The sequence below is a fragment of the Malus sylvestris genome, chromosome 4 (assembly GCF_916048215.2).
Source record: "Malus sylvestris chromosome 4, drMalSylv7.2, whole genome shotgun sequence".
NCBI classification, from domain to species: Eukaryota; Viridiplantae; Streptophyta; class Magnoliopsida; order Rosales; family Rosaceae; genus Malus; species Malus sylvestris.
The window spans coordinates 17,457,225-17,472,129 of NC_062263.1; positions in this window are offsets into that span (position 1 = coordinate 17,457,225).

Here is a 14,905-nt window from a genome sequence, read left to right on the forward strand (position 1 = left end):
TATGTCCTCATATGACCAAGCGAATACCTTAGTGTTCTCTTGCAAAAAAGAGATCAATGCAAACCGAATGGGTGGTGACAAGGTGGTACCAATCTTTACCATGCGATCTGGATAATCTTTTGAGATAGAGACCTTCTCCAACTCTTTAGCGGGTTATGCTTGCTGGGTGAAAGAGTCATCTCGAGGATCGTCAGTTTGATTGTTACCACCGTGAAGATCCAAGTTGGCTTCATCTGAGCTGGTCTTTATGACTTGGTCATGTATAGAAAGGGTTTCCTTGGGCACATGCAGGTGTTGTTGCTTGACCAAAGTGTTGTAACATGATCGTGCACTAAGTTGATCTCCTCTGATGTAACCATTGCCATAGGAGGTTGGAAATTTCATCAACAACATATGTGTGGATACCATGGCCTTGAGATCATTGATGCATGTGCGTTTGAATATGACATTGTATGTCGTTGGGCAATCAACCACCAGGAAGTTAGTGGTAATGGTAGCTGTGTAAGGGCCTGTACCAATGGTGAAAGGTAAGTGTATGCTCCCCAAAGGTTGCACGATATCACCAGAGAAGCTTATCAAAAGGGACATCGAGTGGTCGAGCAAGTGTTCAGCTATATTAAGTGCCCTGAAAGCTTCAGCAAACATGATATTGACTGAAGCCCCCGTGTCTACCAGGATTCGTCGTACTTCAAAGTTGGCTATGTGAGCTTCCACGATCAGTGGGTCGTTGTGAGGGTAGATGATACCTCTTTCTTCCTCAGGGTAGAAACATATTGGATCCCAGTTAAGCTTTTTATACTTACCTCCCCTAATGTCTTCCACATGAAACACTTGGTGGCCAGACCTTAAAGCTCGTTCACTATTTTTCATGGCCCTGTTGGAAGATTTAGATATGGGTGTGCCACCACTTATGGAATATATCACATTTACCTGGCGTTGGTTACGGTTACCCCTTGGAAGGTGAATGAGGAATTGATCAATTTTTCCTTCACATGCCAAAACTTCAATATGATCACGAAAGGTGATCACTTATCATCGTCATGGCCGTTATGCTCATGGTAGCAGCAAAACGTGCCCGTGGTCTTCGTGGGCTTGTAATCCTGGTGCCTCAACTTTGGCTTTGGTATCAAGTGTGCTATGATGGGGTAAATGGCCACGCATGTGGCGTTCAAAGATATGTATGCCTCATACCTCGAGGTAGGGGCTGTCCTGACACGTGTTTGACCCACTGTGTTGACTGCCTAGGGTCGGGGATTATCATGGTGATACCCTTGGTTATTGCAGTAGTGTCCCTTACTCCTTTTACTAAAATGAGACTGGTAAGGATGGAAATCTTTCCTTTTGCCCTGAGATTGATATGTTTGTTGACTTGGTAAAGTATTAAGTAAGGTAGGGGGAGGCACCGCTGCCGTTTGGAAGGTCGAGGTCTTCTCATTTGGTTGGATCTGGCTTCCACTCCCTACTTGCTGATAAGAGGTGGTTGTGGGGGGTTTCCCTTGATATGTCCTTGCCTCGGCAGAGGCATGGTTGTAAGCCTGTGCCATCACCTCAGATTAAGTCTTCCAAGTGTTGGCATTGATCATGTACTTGAAGAAACAATCATGTAGGTCTGCCGTGAAGGCTTTGAGGGCGGTGTCATCTGCCTCAGCGCAGCGAGAATACTCATGGCTGAAACAACCAGCATACTCTCGTAGTGACTCGTCCGTCTTCTGGCGAATGGTGTATAAGTCATATGCAGAATGCAAGCGATCGGTCTGGAAGATGTGTTGAGAGACAAACAGTTTCCTCAGTTCCTCAAATGAGTTTACTGTCTCAGGTGGAAGACAGCAATACCAGTTTAGAGCTCCGCCAGAGAGGGTGGAGAGGAAGAGAAGACATTGCTCTTCGTCGGTGTTCATCTGATATGCCATGGTGGACTCAAAGAGGTTAAGGTGTTCAATTGGGTCATCCCTTCCAGTATAGAGTTGTAAACCAAGCTTTTGTTTTGTCTTCACTTGAAGGGGGTGTTAAGGATCCTCCTTGTGAGAGGGCCAGGCCCGGGTTGGTTCCAGTCAGGTATCTCGGCCTGACGTTCGGCTTTCAACTTGTTTACTTCCTCAAGGAGCTGTAGGACAAGGGGGTCTTGAGTGAAGTCATGTACCACTGGGATTTTCTTTCGTAAGTCTCCATCACCTCTTGGAATTAGGAAAGTTTAAGCAAGGGCGTATGATTTTTCCTTGAACTCGCCTTACTGACTTCTAGGGCGAGTCTGTCAGAATACCTCAGAGTCCCTTGTACCTTCATGTTCCTCTAGGACATGTCGTTCCTTCCCTAAATTGGCAGTTGGCCTGGGTCGTGGGAGGGGACCGAGTCTTTCAGAAACCCTTGGGTTATTGATCTTTGAGCATATGTGGAGGGGATTCTCTCGACGTTGCTTTAGGAAGTCTCGACAGTCACGATAAACAGCTTTCGATCCTTCCAACCCTTCTGCAAGAAGGTGTCTTCCTCCACTTCTCCTACTTCGGGTCGAAGCAGCTGAGTTGAGAGAAGTCTCATGTTGATCAATGTTTTGATGATTAACTCGCTCCTCATCAGGGATACCCATGTCGAATGAAGGTGACCATCCGTGTTGGGGGGCACCCAAATGATGGTTGATGTCCACAGGGGCAACAAGCTCACGTGTTTGAGTACGCATAGTTTCGTGGAGCGTCTCAAAGAGCTTCTCATATTGCTCCTGGATGACCTCATTCTTCATTGCTATCTTGTTGTTTTGAGCTTTTAGCTCATCGACTTTAGCTTGAAGAGCAACCCTCTTTCCTTCATTCTTTCGTTGCTTCGCACTAAGTGCAAGAGGGGTGTCATTCTGTGTGCTGTGGCTTCCTTCACTCCCAATGTTAGAGAGGGATGCCTGGTTAAAAGAGAGTGTACGAATGGTGGAAACCAACTTGACAAAGCTGAAGAGAGTGGGAATAAGTGTCGTTCCCACAGACTGCTCCAAATGTTGCTGCACAAAATCAGTGAGGACTTTGGTACAACAGAAAGTGTTAAGTTTGTGACCTTCGCTAGATTGCTCTGGTCATTAGTGTGGATAAGTATGTAAATGGATAGGGACAGGGAAGCAAACACAAGATGTATGTGGTTCACCTAGATTGGCTACGTCCACAGAGTAAAGGAGTTCTCATTAATTGTGAAGGGTTTACACAAGTACATAGGTTCAAGCTCTCCTTTAGTGAGTACTAGTGAATGATTTAGTAACAAATGACCTTAGGAAATATTGTGAGAGAATGATCTCTATTTATAGAAGAGAGTTTCTAGTTTCATTCTGACATTGACACGTGTTGTGTTGTGATTGACTTCTGATGTTGATACGTGTCGCACTATGATTGGATTCTGATGTCGACACGTGTCGCGCTGTGATTGGCCTCCTTGTTGTAGGGAAACTCTTCTGGGTTCTTGACGGTATAACGTTGACCGATGCTCAGTAGTTTCGGGATTGGTCGAGTATGGTATAAACATAACCAAACAATTCGGTTCCTTTTAAGTTTCGTATACTTTGCGGTTTAGAGTTTAGGTGTTTTCGTAATTTTAGTACTTAGTATGTAATCATAATTTTAGTACACTTTGCCATTTCTTGTTTTCGGTATTCAGTATACAATCTTAATTTTATTACTTATCAATTAAGGGGTTTGTGTTGCCATTGGTAATCTTAAATTATGTAGATAACATTGATATAATTCTCATATTAAGGTACTTTTTATGAAATACCACATGCAAAATGTCGAATATAAGAAAATTTGAAGAACGCAGAAAAAAGATCAAATTATCCCTAGCGAGTGGCCCCAACGGCAAATGCCTTGTAGTAGTTAATGGTCACCCACTTCCCATTGACATCCACTTTCATTACATAGCGGCGAAATATCTCAAACCCCTCATGAAGTCCCAAATGATAACCTTGGTTGTATTGCTCACCCATAGCATCAATGTACGTTGAGGATGTCATGAACTTCTCAATCTCTTTTGTCGCTTCAATAAGCCATTTTCAATTACCGCTTCAAATGATGCAAGGTTCTTCGCATAATTCTCCTCATGATTAATAATCTTCCCTACAATTGTTTCAAGCTCATACGGCTCAAACAAACCTATGTCTTCAATTCGGGAGGAGGTGGGAGGTGAGCAAGAGTGGGAACGATAAGAAGAAGATTTCCGGGGAGAGGTAGGAGAGAAGCAAAAGTGGGAACAGGAAGATGAAGATTCCATTGCTTGATTGTGGTATGGATTTCTTTGTTTGAGGGATGAGGAAATTGGGTGTATTGTGTTTTCTTTTATAGACACAAAATCAAAAGACTACCTTTTTAAAAAATGGGGTATATTTCGTACGTTTCCCAAAATTCAAAAATGGTGCCCAAATTTTGGCCCCACTTCGAATTTCCCACTTAGGAATAATTTTGAAAACTTACTATTTGTAATTAGCATATGTACATGCCATGCACATGGTATGCACATCATGCACATGTTATGTACATCAGGCAGGCCATGCACATGCACATGTTATGGACATCAAGCAAGCCATGCACATGACATGTACAATTTCTCTAGAAATTTCTAAGTCTCTTGGCTTTTAAATTTGAGTAACTAAATTTTGATAATTTGTTATGTTCTTTTAAGCATAACTGAAAGCATGCATTGGCTTTTATCCTAAATGGTGAACAAGAGAGAAATAGAAGTAGTCATTAATCCTATGTCATTACGAAAAGCTAGTAATCACTGTTACATCAAAGTGAACAAAAGTATTATTTTGATGTGCCAATGTCCCAATTAACAAGAAGAACAGTGGTGCAACAAGTTCAAAAAGTCTATGTAAGTTTCAACATTGGAAGACTACAAAAAAAGGACCTTTACAGTCTACAAAAAAAAGGCAGTGGAACCATGTATCGTTAAAGCACAAGAACATTCAACTTTTCCTTACTACAAAGATGGCCACACCTAAAACAAGCGCTTACGAAGTAGGCTGTGCTTGTCGATGTCCTGGATATCAAGCCAATCTGTTTTGGCCATGCTGCGTTATGAAGATTGCATATGCTTGGAATAACTCAACACCTGCTTTGTAGGCATTTTTCTTCTTCATCTCCAGCTCACCGAAGACCTTGAACCGCCTAACACTGTCCTCATACAACAATGTTTCAATTTGTGTTTTAGGAACCTCACCTTGATGCAATTCCACCAAACCTAAAGTATATGGCCATGCTCGATTTTCTTCAACCGCTCAATTCTTGCCCAGCATAGCTCTTTTTCCTTTTCAATGTCGGTGATCTGACTCTTGAAAAATGCGGCATGTCCCCTTGCCACGAGGTTTTCTGCATTGAAATCGAAGGTGCTAGTGACTTCGTTCTCTAGGTCTGATTCACGAGTCAATGTCGCATAAGCAGACATAATTGAACTATTACAGGCGTGGAGGCTGTTTATGTGATGAAGTTTGCAATGTGTGTTGGTGTGTGTGCATGTGTGGAGTGAGTAATGTGAAATGCACTGCTTTAATAGGTGAAGTAAGACATGATTGCCTAGCAAAATGGGCCCAAAAAATGGCGCCAAAATATTATTCTGGTGCCCTACACAAAAGATGGATATATAGCGGCAAAAAGCTGAGGAGTGGATACTTTTTCATTTTTTTAAAGAAATTTGTGATAAACAGCTATGTCATGTGATTCTCTTCAAGACTTGGCATAAAAAAGGATGAGACTTACCCCATAATTTTAAGGTTCCTTATCTTGGAAAAGGCACCAACCTCATATTAGTGTAAATCCCAAACTAAAAAGTGCTAATTGGTTAGCAATTTTTTGTTTCCATGGTTTGTTGGTAAATGAATTGGTCGGGTTCATAACCTTATTGATATGACAAGGAAGATGTGGTGTAGATGTGTTATACGTAACCTCACCTTTATGTTTTGTCCTAACCTCCTTGAGGTGTGCATTGCATGGAAATTGTGTAAGATGTGTTTTCTTCTCATGTCAACTCATAAATGTTTACTAATAATATACTACAAAAGTAATAGGTTTTAATTAAGGTTTTGTTTGGGTACTTAATTCAATGTAACCTTGTATATATGTTCATGTATCTGTCCCATGCATCATATCTCACCACATAAACACCTTCAAACAACCTCTATTTTACCCAATGGATTTTCATCCACATCATGCTACACTTGTATAAATAGCCTTTTCACACTGACCTATTTGTTGCCATAACCATTAACCCCATACCAAAAACGGCATTCCACTTCTCGACTCAAATGTCCATGTGATTGTATGACAATGAAGCGGGTGAAATCGTTTAATGAAGTTTGGTATCGATCATCATCGGTCTCATATACACAACATATGTATACCACATGCACACAATATGCACCGTATATGCACACCTTATGCATAGTATATGCACACCTCATGCATAGGACATGCACACCTAATGCACATGATATGAACACTGGAGATTGGGCAGGGACCTGCGTGTGCCATTTATAAGACGACGATCACATATATAAGGTTATAGTGACGGTTGAAATTTCCATGTAATCAAAGACCGTTGACATGTAATTTTAATATGAATCCAAAATTACCATGACATCGAAAAGACTGTTGATACGTAATTTGTTATGAATCCAAAATTCATGTGGTCTCGGGGATAGCAACAAGTCCTTTACAAGTTCGCTCATACGACCAAGCTTCCAGCAATGCTTGCATTTCTGAGGTACTACATCTTCTCCTTGTGATGGGATACATCGGTTCTTGGGTCTCCGGGAATGTACCTTACCTGTCAGAGGTAGGACTAATGAGTCTTCGGCTATGCATGTTGCATTCCCTTCTGGAGAGGGGGGAATACCGGGTATATCGAATCTAAATAAGCAGCCTTCCAAGCTCAACGAGTGTATAAGGTTGAAGCTAACTCATAACAGTTGCAGTTTGCAAATAAGCATGTTGTAATGGCGTGTTTGTAGGGCAATTGCTCCAAATCGAATTTCCGACAGTTGCAAGTCTTGTTATGTATACCAACCACGGCTTCATCATCCATGTGGAAAACATAAAACTCATTGTCACTTATTTTATGGACATGCACGACCCTTGCGTCCTCTAACCTTTTTCTTAATTTGTTTTTCACCGAGCCCGGAGCACAACATGGTTGTGGTTATTGTTATGCTCATAAATTCACTATTATATACAAATTAATTCTCCTTGTTTACACCTTTGTTTTACTCTATACATTTTTACATTCTACTTATGTTTTGTAGGTTGTAACAAGCAAAGAGTGGAAAATGAGCTAAAAAGAAAGTATTGAGACTAAAAGGGGGTTGTCAGCACAGGCTCTGTAGATCAGTCAAGTTCATGGATTAAACTGTACTGATTTGGGAAGAACCAGGAGACGTGCCATATATGCTTGAATAGCTACAGATGTCTATTTTCCGTAGAATTTTACAGTTCACGAATATCATTTTTCAGAGGGAGTTATGGAAGTTTTAGTACATGAAGTTCGGCTACGCGCGAATACAAAGTTTTCTACAAAAGTGCATCAACATGGCAGATTAAATGAGAGTTAAATTTCCTACTTATTAGGAATTTTATTCCGCTAGAAGAAGCCATACAGACTGGAAGAAAATAAATAAGAAGGTTTTAATAAAATAGGACTTTAAATTTTAAAGTCCATGAAGTTAGAAATGAAAGGAAGGCTATTGGCCTTTTGGCGGTTGCAAATTAAAGGGGATTTACATCCCTGATGAGAGGAGGCAGCGGGAAAAGAAAAAAAAATCAGAAAAAGGAGGAAGCAGTAGTAACGAAAAACAAGAAGGAGAAGTGGCAGTCGCACCATCCCATCATCAGAGAGTTCAGTCTTTCTCTTTTTATTTATTGTTGATGTTTTTGCTGTCCATTTTCATTATAAGTAACTAAAATCTATAGTTGGGACTTGGCTGAAGTCGTAATCATGTTTTCTTGAGTAGTTTCGATACACTTTGTTACAAGATAATTTGTTGATGCTTTAATGGTTAATTCTTATTTTAATTCCAATCTTATTGAGTTGTTTTATAATTGATCACCATAGAAATGGCTTTGTAATTGAGTTCGTTATATAGGTAAATTTGGATGATCAAGTCTTGTACCTATGCCGAGTAACAAGAGTAGTAGTTACGGTTCTTGGAATTAATTATCACGAATAACCAGTATAGATATCATGTTCTAGGATTCGTATGTTTGTCTATTTCCATTGTTTTATGCTTTCTTGAAGTGCAACATAGTAGATACCATGCTAAATACTTCGAGAATGAAAAAAGTTAGAGTAGACACCCATGCCTAATTCGTTGTTTAGGGAAATCAATAACTTAAAGAGTAGATACCATGCCTTTACGTTGACAAACGTTACACATCTAAATTGTCTTGTATCATCTTGTGTTCAATTGCTTAGGCAAAAAATAGTAGAGATGAAAACCAAAGCCCTAACCATTCAAATATCGCTTTCAAAACCCTTATTGCCAATTACTTTTACTTGCCTACGTTCTTTATATTGTGTTTTTATACTTTTAAATTTAAGACATCTAAACTGTTAATTTTGTTAAACCTTTATGTGCATATTTGATAGGTTTTGTAAAAGAATAAATTTAAATTGTTAGGAGTTGTAACCTAGATACATATTAGTGCAATCCTCGTGGGAATAATCTCGTACTTGCTTTCTATACTATGTGTTTGATCTTGTGCATTTGCGAATTTAAAACATATAATTAGTAGCTTAAAATATAGGTTGCTAAATGCATAACAATCATCCTCGCTATATCCCGTCTATCACAAAACCATTTTTGCAACACCGTCTTAAGGAAATCGATTACAGTACGAGCAACCCCCTCGCAAATTGCAACATTGCATTAATGCTCTCTACTATGTTAGAGGTCATTATATTATACCTCTTCCCAATCATTCGAGCCCACGACCACTTCTCCACTCCCACGTCAGTTAGGTACTTTGTTACCAAGTCTCTCGCCTTCGCAAACTATATGTCGAACTTGGCACGGGAATACGATTTCGCGGCCTTATGGTAGTGGAAGAAAAACTTGTCGTTCTTTCTTAGCCAAAACTTACCCTTGATATTACCTTTCAAGTGATACATTCATAAACCATGTTCAGCTTTTTTAAAAACCTTATACACAACATTTGCAATTCTTGTGTCCCAGTCCGAAATTATAACCATATTCAGTACATCCCTTATCACTTCATGCAGTTGCTTGAAAAACCACTCCCAACAATCATCGTTTTCTATTTCGTCTATGTTGAAAGCCAAATGGTAAATGTTGCGGTTGCAGCCAAACAATAGATGTTACGGTTGCGCCAAACATTTTTGTGACTAAAATGACACCTTTGTACTTTGATTTTAAGTGAGATGCATTAACAACAATAATTGGACGCGTCCATGACAGGAAACCTATGATTGACGCACCAATTGCAAAGAAAAGTACCGAACGTGGTGGCCTTCGTTAGTTAGAATGGCAGTCTTGCTACCCAGATTTAGCCTCTCAAATAAAGACACAATACATGAGAAGATTGGCATACGAGTCCTCAGGTGAACAGCATCATGATGCCAATGCAACCAATCTAGCCCATGATGTTGTCCTATAGCTAATTGTGACCACGGGAATGGTTTTAACATCCCGCACAACATCTTTAGCAATGTACACAATGTCGAATCATTGAACTTGTCCCTCATCATGTGACCAATAAGCCGCGTTTGACTTGAGAATGACACTCCTTGAATAAAACCAAACCACACCAGTGGTAGACTTTATTGTTCACAATCCTAAACACCATCACTACCTTTCCGTATGTAGAAATCTGCCAAGGACAGCGAGCATCCTTACACTGCACAACGAAACGCCTCTTCAAAGATGCATCCGTTTCAATATCTTGCTTGTCAACAAAAGGGTCACCCATTTTTAAACTACGGTTGCCAATCCGTGTTTCTGTCGACACCATAGGTTGGGTTTTTCATGTACCATCATAATTGTGGGCATATTCATTGGTGTCTTTCGCAAACTTACTTCTCTTTAGCTTCAGGTTTTGGACACGTAGACCTCCATTTGGTTGTACCTCATTATCGTCAAGCATCGGCATGATATGTTCACTTGTATACCTGTTCACGGCAGTTTGATAGGAGCATATTTATGCGACTTAGTTAGCTTGTTTCTTGGCATTTATGTTGTTAGTTCGTAGTTATTTTAGTATTTTAAGCTATTTTCGTGTGTTTGTAGGTCCAAAGGGTTAATGTGGCAAAGAAGTGCATTTTGGAGCATTTTGGAGCATTTTGGAGCATTTTTGGGCATGGAATGGATAGCATATGCTTGGAGCAAAAGGAATGGACGAAATTTGAAGTTTGTGCATCATCTTCTCCCTATAAATAACCATTTTAGCACACTTATTTCACCCAACACATCCATTCACCTACCACTACATCCACTCATTTCACCCAACACCTTCACCTACCACTACATCCACTCATTTCACCCAACACATCCATTCTCCAAACATCCATCCACTACACCCATTACATCCACTCATTACCAAACACTCGTCCACTACACCCATTACATCCACCCACTACACCCATTACATCCACTCATTACCAAACACTACTCATTATCAAAGACACCACATCATCTACACAACTTTCCACCCTTCACCATAACTCACCTATATCCATCCACCACCACAAGAAACCATCCATTCACCACTCACACCTTGGTGCCACATATTTGCAAGGAAGGAGGATTGCTTGGAGTTGTGCTAGTCATTCAATTTGGATTGGTGGAGCATTCTAGGTGTATTCTACTTTGGTTTTCAATGTTTAATTTCAATTGTTTCTATTTAATTGCAAGTATGAGGAACTAAACCTCTTTTGGCTAGAGGAGAATTCGAAACCATGAATATATTTGCAATATGAATTGATTTCTTCCAATTGTGATTTGATAAGTTGTGATTGCAATTCAATTATCTATTTTATTCATAACGGATTTGTGTATGTTTATTAAGGATGCATACTTAGTTTTCATGCATGAATTTGATGCTAGGATATAAATAAGTTTCACCTAATCGTTACAAGTTTATATTCATGAGTAGTGAAGGTTGCTTGTCACAATCGCGTTAATTGAATTATTGGCAAACGTATCATGCATTCATAGTTACAATTGCCTCGTCAACGCTTATGATTTTCATGGAACGTAATGATCTTTAATTGTATCTCTATTATGCATTCATATAGGGGACTTTTAGAGAATGATTTGGGTTGTCGCATGCATTCATCCAATTCAATGAGTAAAGGAAAATCTAAGGGTTAATTTGTGCATCACGGTTAATCTGGGGTGTTGAGCATCATAGTTTATTGAAAAGCAATTGGAGATTGATTTGTATGCAAGTGTGTCATGTGTGGAGAAAGACCTTCTAGCTAGCCCATCATCCATCCAAAACAACCAATTTCGTGCAAATCTGTTTAGTTCTAGTTTCTGTTTTGTTTTACTTAATTTTCGTCCAAAACCCAATCCCCCTTTACTTTAGTGTATCTAATTAGTTAGAATCTGTTTTAGTTTGTGTTTTTAAGTGTTTTGAGTCTATAGAGTCTAGTTAAGTGTTTTTAAGTTTCTTTTTGTAAGTCAGTTTAGTTTAGATTAGCAATCCCTCATCCCGATCCAGAACGATCCCTACTTATATACATACTACAATTGTCAAAAGCGGGTTTAATTTGAGTGCTTAACTTTCATCGCATCACAGTTGAACCAAATTTGTACTGCTAGGAATCAAAGTCCACCATGGTAACCAAATCTATGTCATCACCATCTTCAAAAGGCACCTCCATAGGATCCAAAACCCTTACTTTGGCTGCTAAAGTAGTCGTTACTTCAAACGCTAGATCAAGGCATAGTGGGACCTTAGCGGAAGGTCAGTTCATACTGGCTAGCTTGTCAAGTATCGATACATAAATAGGTGTCACCCTCGTAGCAATAATTGCTCGGCTATACTCCAAAAAATACCGTATGTCACTATCATCCCGAATCATTACATGTTTGTTTGCATGCAACCCTATTGGAAGAGAGTAAGCAAAAGTAACCATGTCGATACCACTACACGCGATCTTTGAAACAATCTCCAAAAACTCCATGAATTTTATAGATTTAGACACAACAACTCCTTTCTCTTTACCGCATACATACTCATTTTCCTTATCGGATGTAACCTACCTCCCACTAAGACAAATCACTACAAGTACTTCCCCCATATTTTGTTGCACAAACCTAAAATTACATATAACATACGTGCATCAGGACTAGTGGACATTCATACTTGTCATATTAAGTCACAGTCATGCACAACATATGCATATAACGGAAAATTTTGTCAAATTTCTGAATTGAAAACTTGAAATAGAAATTGGAACATACGTAGTATTCTAGCACATAAAAAATAAAGCTTTTTACACAACCCATAGGCCCCAATATGAAGCATAAACCCTAATTTAACCCTCCAAAACCGAGCAGATGCCTGGGGTGCCAAAATTGCATGCTGAAACTTCAGTCGCCGAAAAAATGGAACTTTTCCAGCCAAAACAGGAAATATGGTACAAACATCCTATATTTAAGGATGGAAGAATTTGTTGTGTTTGGTTATGGAAGAATAACACGCATAGCTTACAGGTTTGAGCCCAAACCCGAAAACTCCAACCTCAATCTTCTCACCTCTCTCTCGACATCCATGTGTTCGAAATCAGAGCTCTAAACTTAACCCAAAACCCATATCCCACTCTTATCACCTCTCTCTTAACTTCCCTCTCTTCGAAATCAAATCTCACACATCTAAGCTCAACCCAAAGCCTACAGCTCACAACTCTCTCTCTCTTGACATCTCCAACTTTGAAATCAGAAAATGACTCCACAGATGTGAGCTTTTACAATTAATATGTGGGTATTTTTATCTTTTTTTTTTTTTTTTTTGTGCATGGTATGCATGGAGTGTGCATGGTCAATTTGTTACATTTGATCCCAAGAACAATAAAATGGCCCATTATTGTGTTCATTTCCTAATATTGTTTGCCCTTTTTTAGACCAGAAATGGACTCGAAGTTGGCACCATAAAACCAGTCGAACTACATAGATTTCATATGATTAATAGGCTTGGACCCAAGAACAGTCTATAGAAACATGTTTCCCTGGCCCCATCACAAAACATATGATTATTGGGAACAAATATTAGTACGATAGATTAGGTAGTTAAACCTGCAATCTAAAAACAACATTATGCTGCACACACCTTTATAAAAGCAGAAAGTGTATATAGCACATGGAGGAAATGATTTTGTTTTTAGAGTGTCAATATCAGTTCCATAAAATTAAACAAATAACAAGTGATTAATGAAAGGGGTTTATGAAGACTAGCTAGAGATACCAAAACAAATAACACAAACATATGAAAATTATATGTTTATATTTAATGTTTACTTCACCTGCATATCACTCTTTTTAGGGTAGTACTATTCATCCACCCGTTGTTACCTCCCACACAGTCTTATTAATTTTTGTCCATTGATCTTCTTCAATTCATTCGATCTGACGACTGTAAATTGAGAGATGTGTGTGAGAGGTAAAAAATGGGTGTGTGAATAGCACCACCTTAAAAAGAACTGAAAATATGACTTTAACCCCTCAAACTCAATTTCTTTCATATAAAACCCGACATAACATTTTTACTTGAATAAAACCCAATGACTAGACTTCACATAAGCAAATTCATTAATTATGACATTTTAAAATTTTTGAATGCCTAAAATACCCCTTTTTGCATGTTTAATGTGCACAATTAAACATATGCAGATTTTAAGGAGGATTAATGATTTTACAAAAATAAAATAATAAAAAAGGCACAAATATTCTAAATGCATTGCATGTTATATGAATTTGGTTGATTCATGTTTCTCTCACTTCATAAAATTTGCTTCTAATTTGATATAGGAATTAATTTGGAAAGTTTTCTTAATCTTAATAACAATTTTCAATTTAAATATATTTTTTAATGAAATAGTCTATCTTTTAAAATATTTATCAATAAAATAATGTACCTATATATATATAATTTTTTTTTTTGCCAACTATAAATTTTTACCATAATTTACCTATATAATAATGTACCTGTTATTTAATTTTTACAACACTAATGTATCTTAAAAAATAATTTACTTATTGTTTAGTTTTAGCAAAAATAATTTACCTACTGTGTATAATTGGTGAAGCTAATGATGTACATATTGTTTAATTTTTAAAAAATTAATGTATGTACAAAAATAATTTATCTATTGTTCAAATTTTAGGATAAAAATTTACATGTTTTTATTTAACAATAATGTATCTACAATTTTATTTTTGTATGAATATAATTTACCTACTTTTTAATTTTATATGAAACTAATTTACCTACTGTGTCAGTAATGTATCTACAATTTTACATACAATATTTACCTTCTTCTTTTTTTCACAACAATAGTGTATCTACAATTTTGTTTTTGTATGAATATAGTTTACCTACAATTTAACTTTTCAAAAAATGTATCTTCTATTTTATATTTTACTATCATATATATGTTTCTGTGTTCGCAAAATAATTTATCTAAAGTTATATAGTTAAGAGATATGCTAATGAATTATATTAATTCATTATTAGACTGATATAAGAAATTGTTAAAAACGTTAGCCATAATGGTTGGCTAATAATGGTTGTATGAGAACAGTTATAGAAAGTTGTGGCATAAATTGTAAATAACTTTTATTAATAGGTTACTTATTTTCTTATGTGGTAATTTATTTAAATTTTGGGTTTTGATTGAATGTTTATTCATAGGTGGGTTTTTATTTGAAATA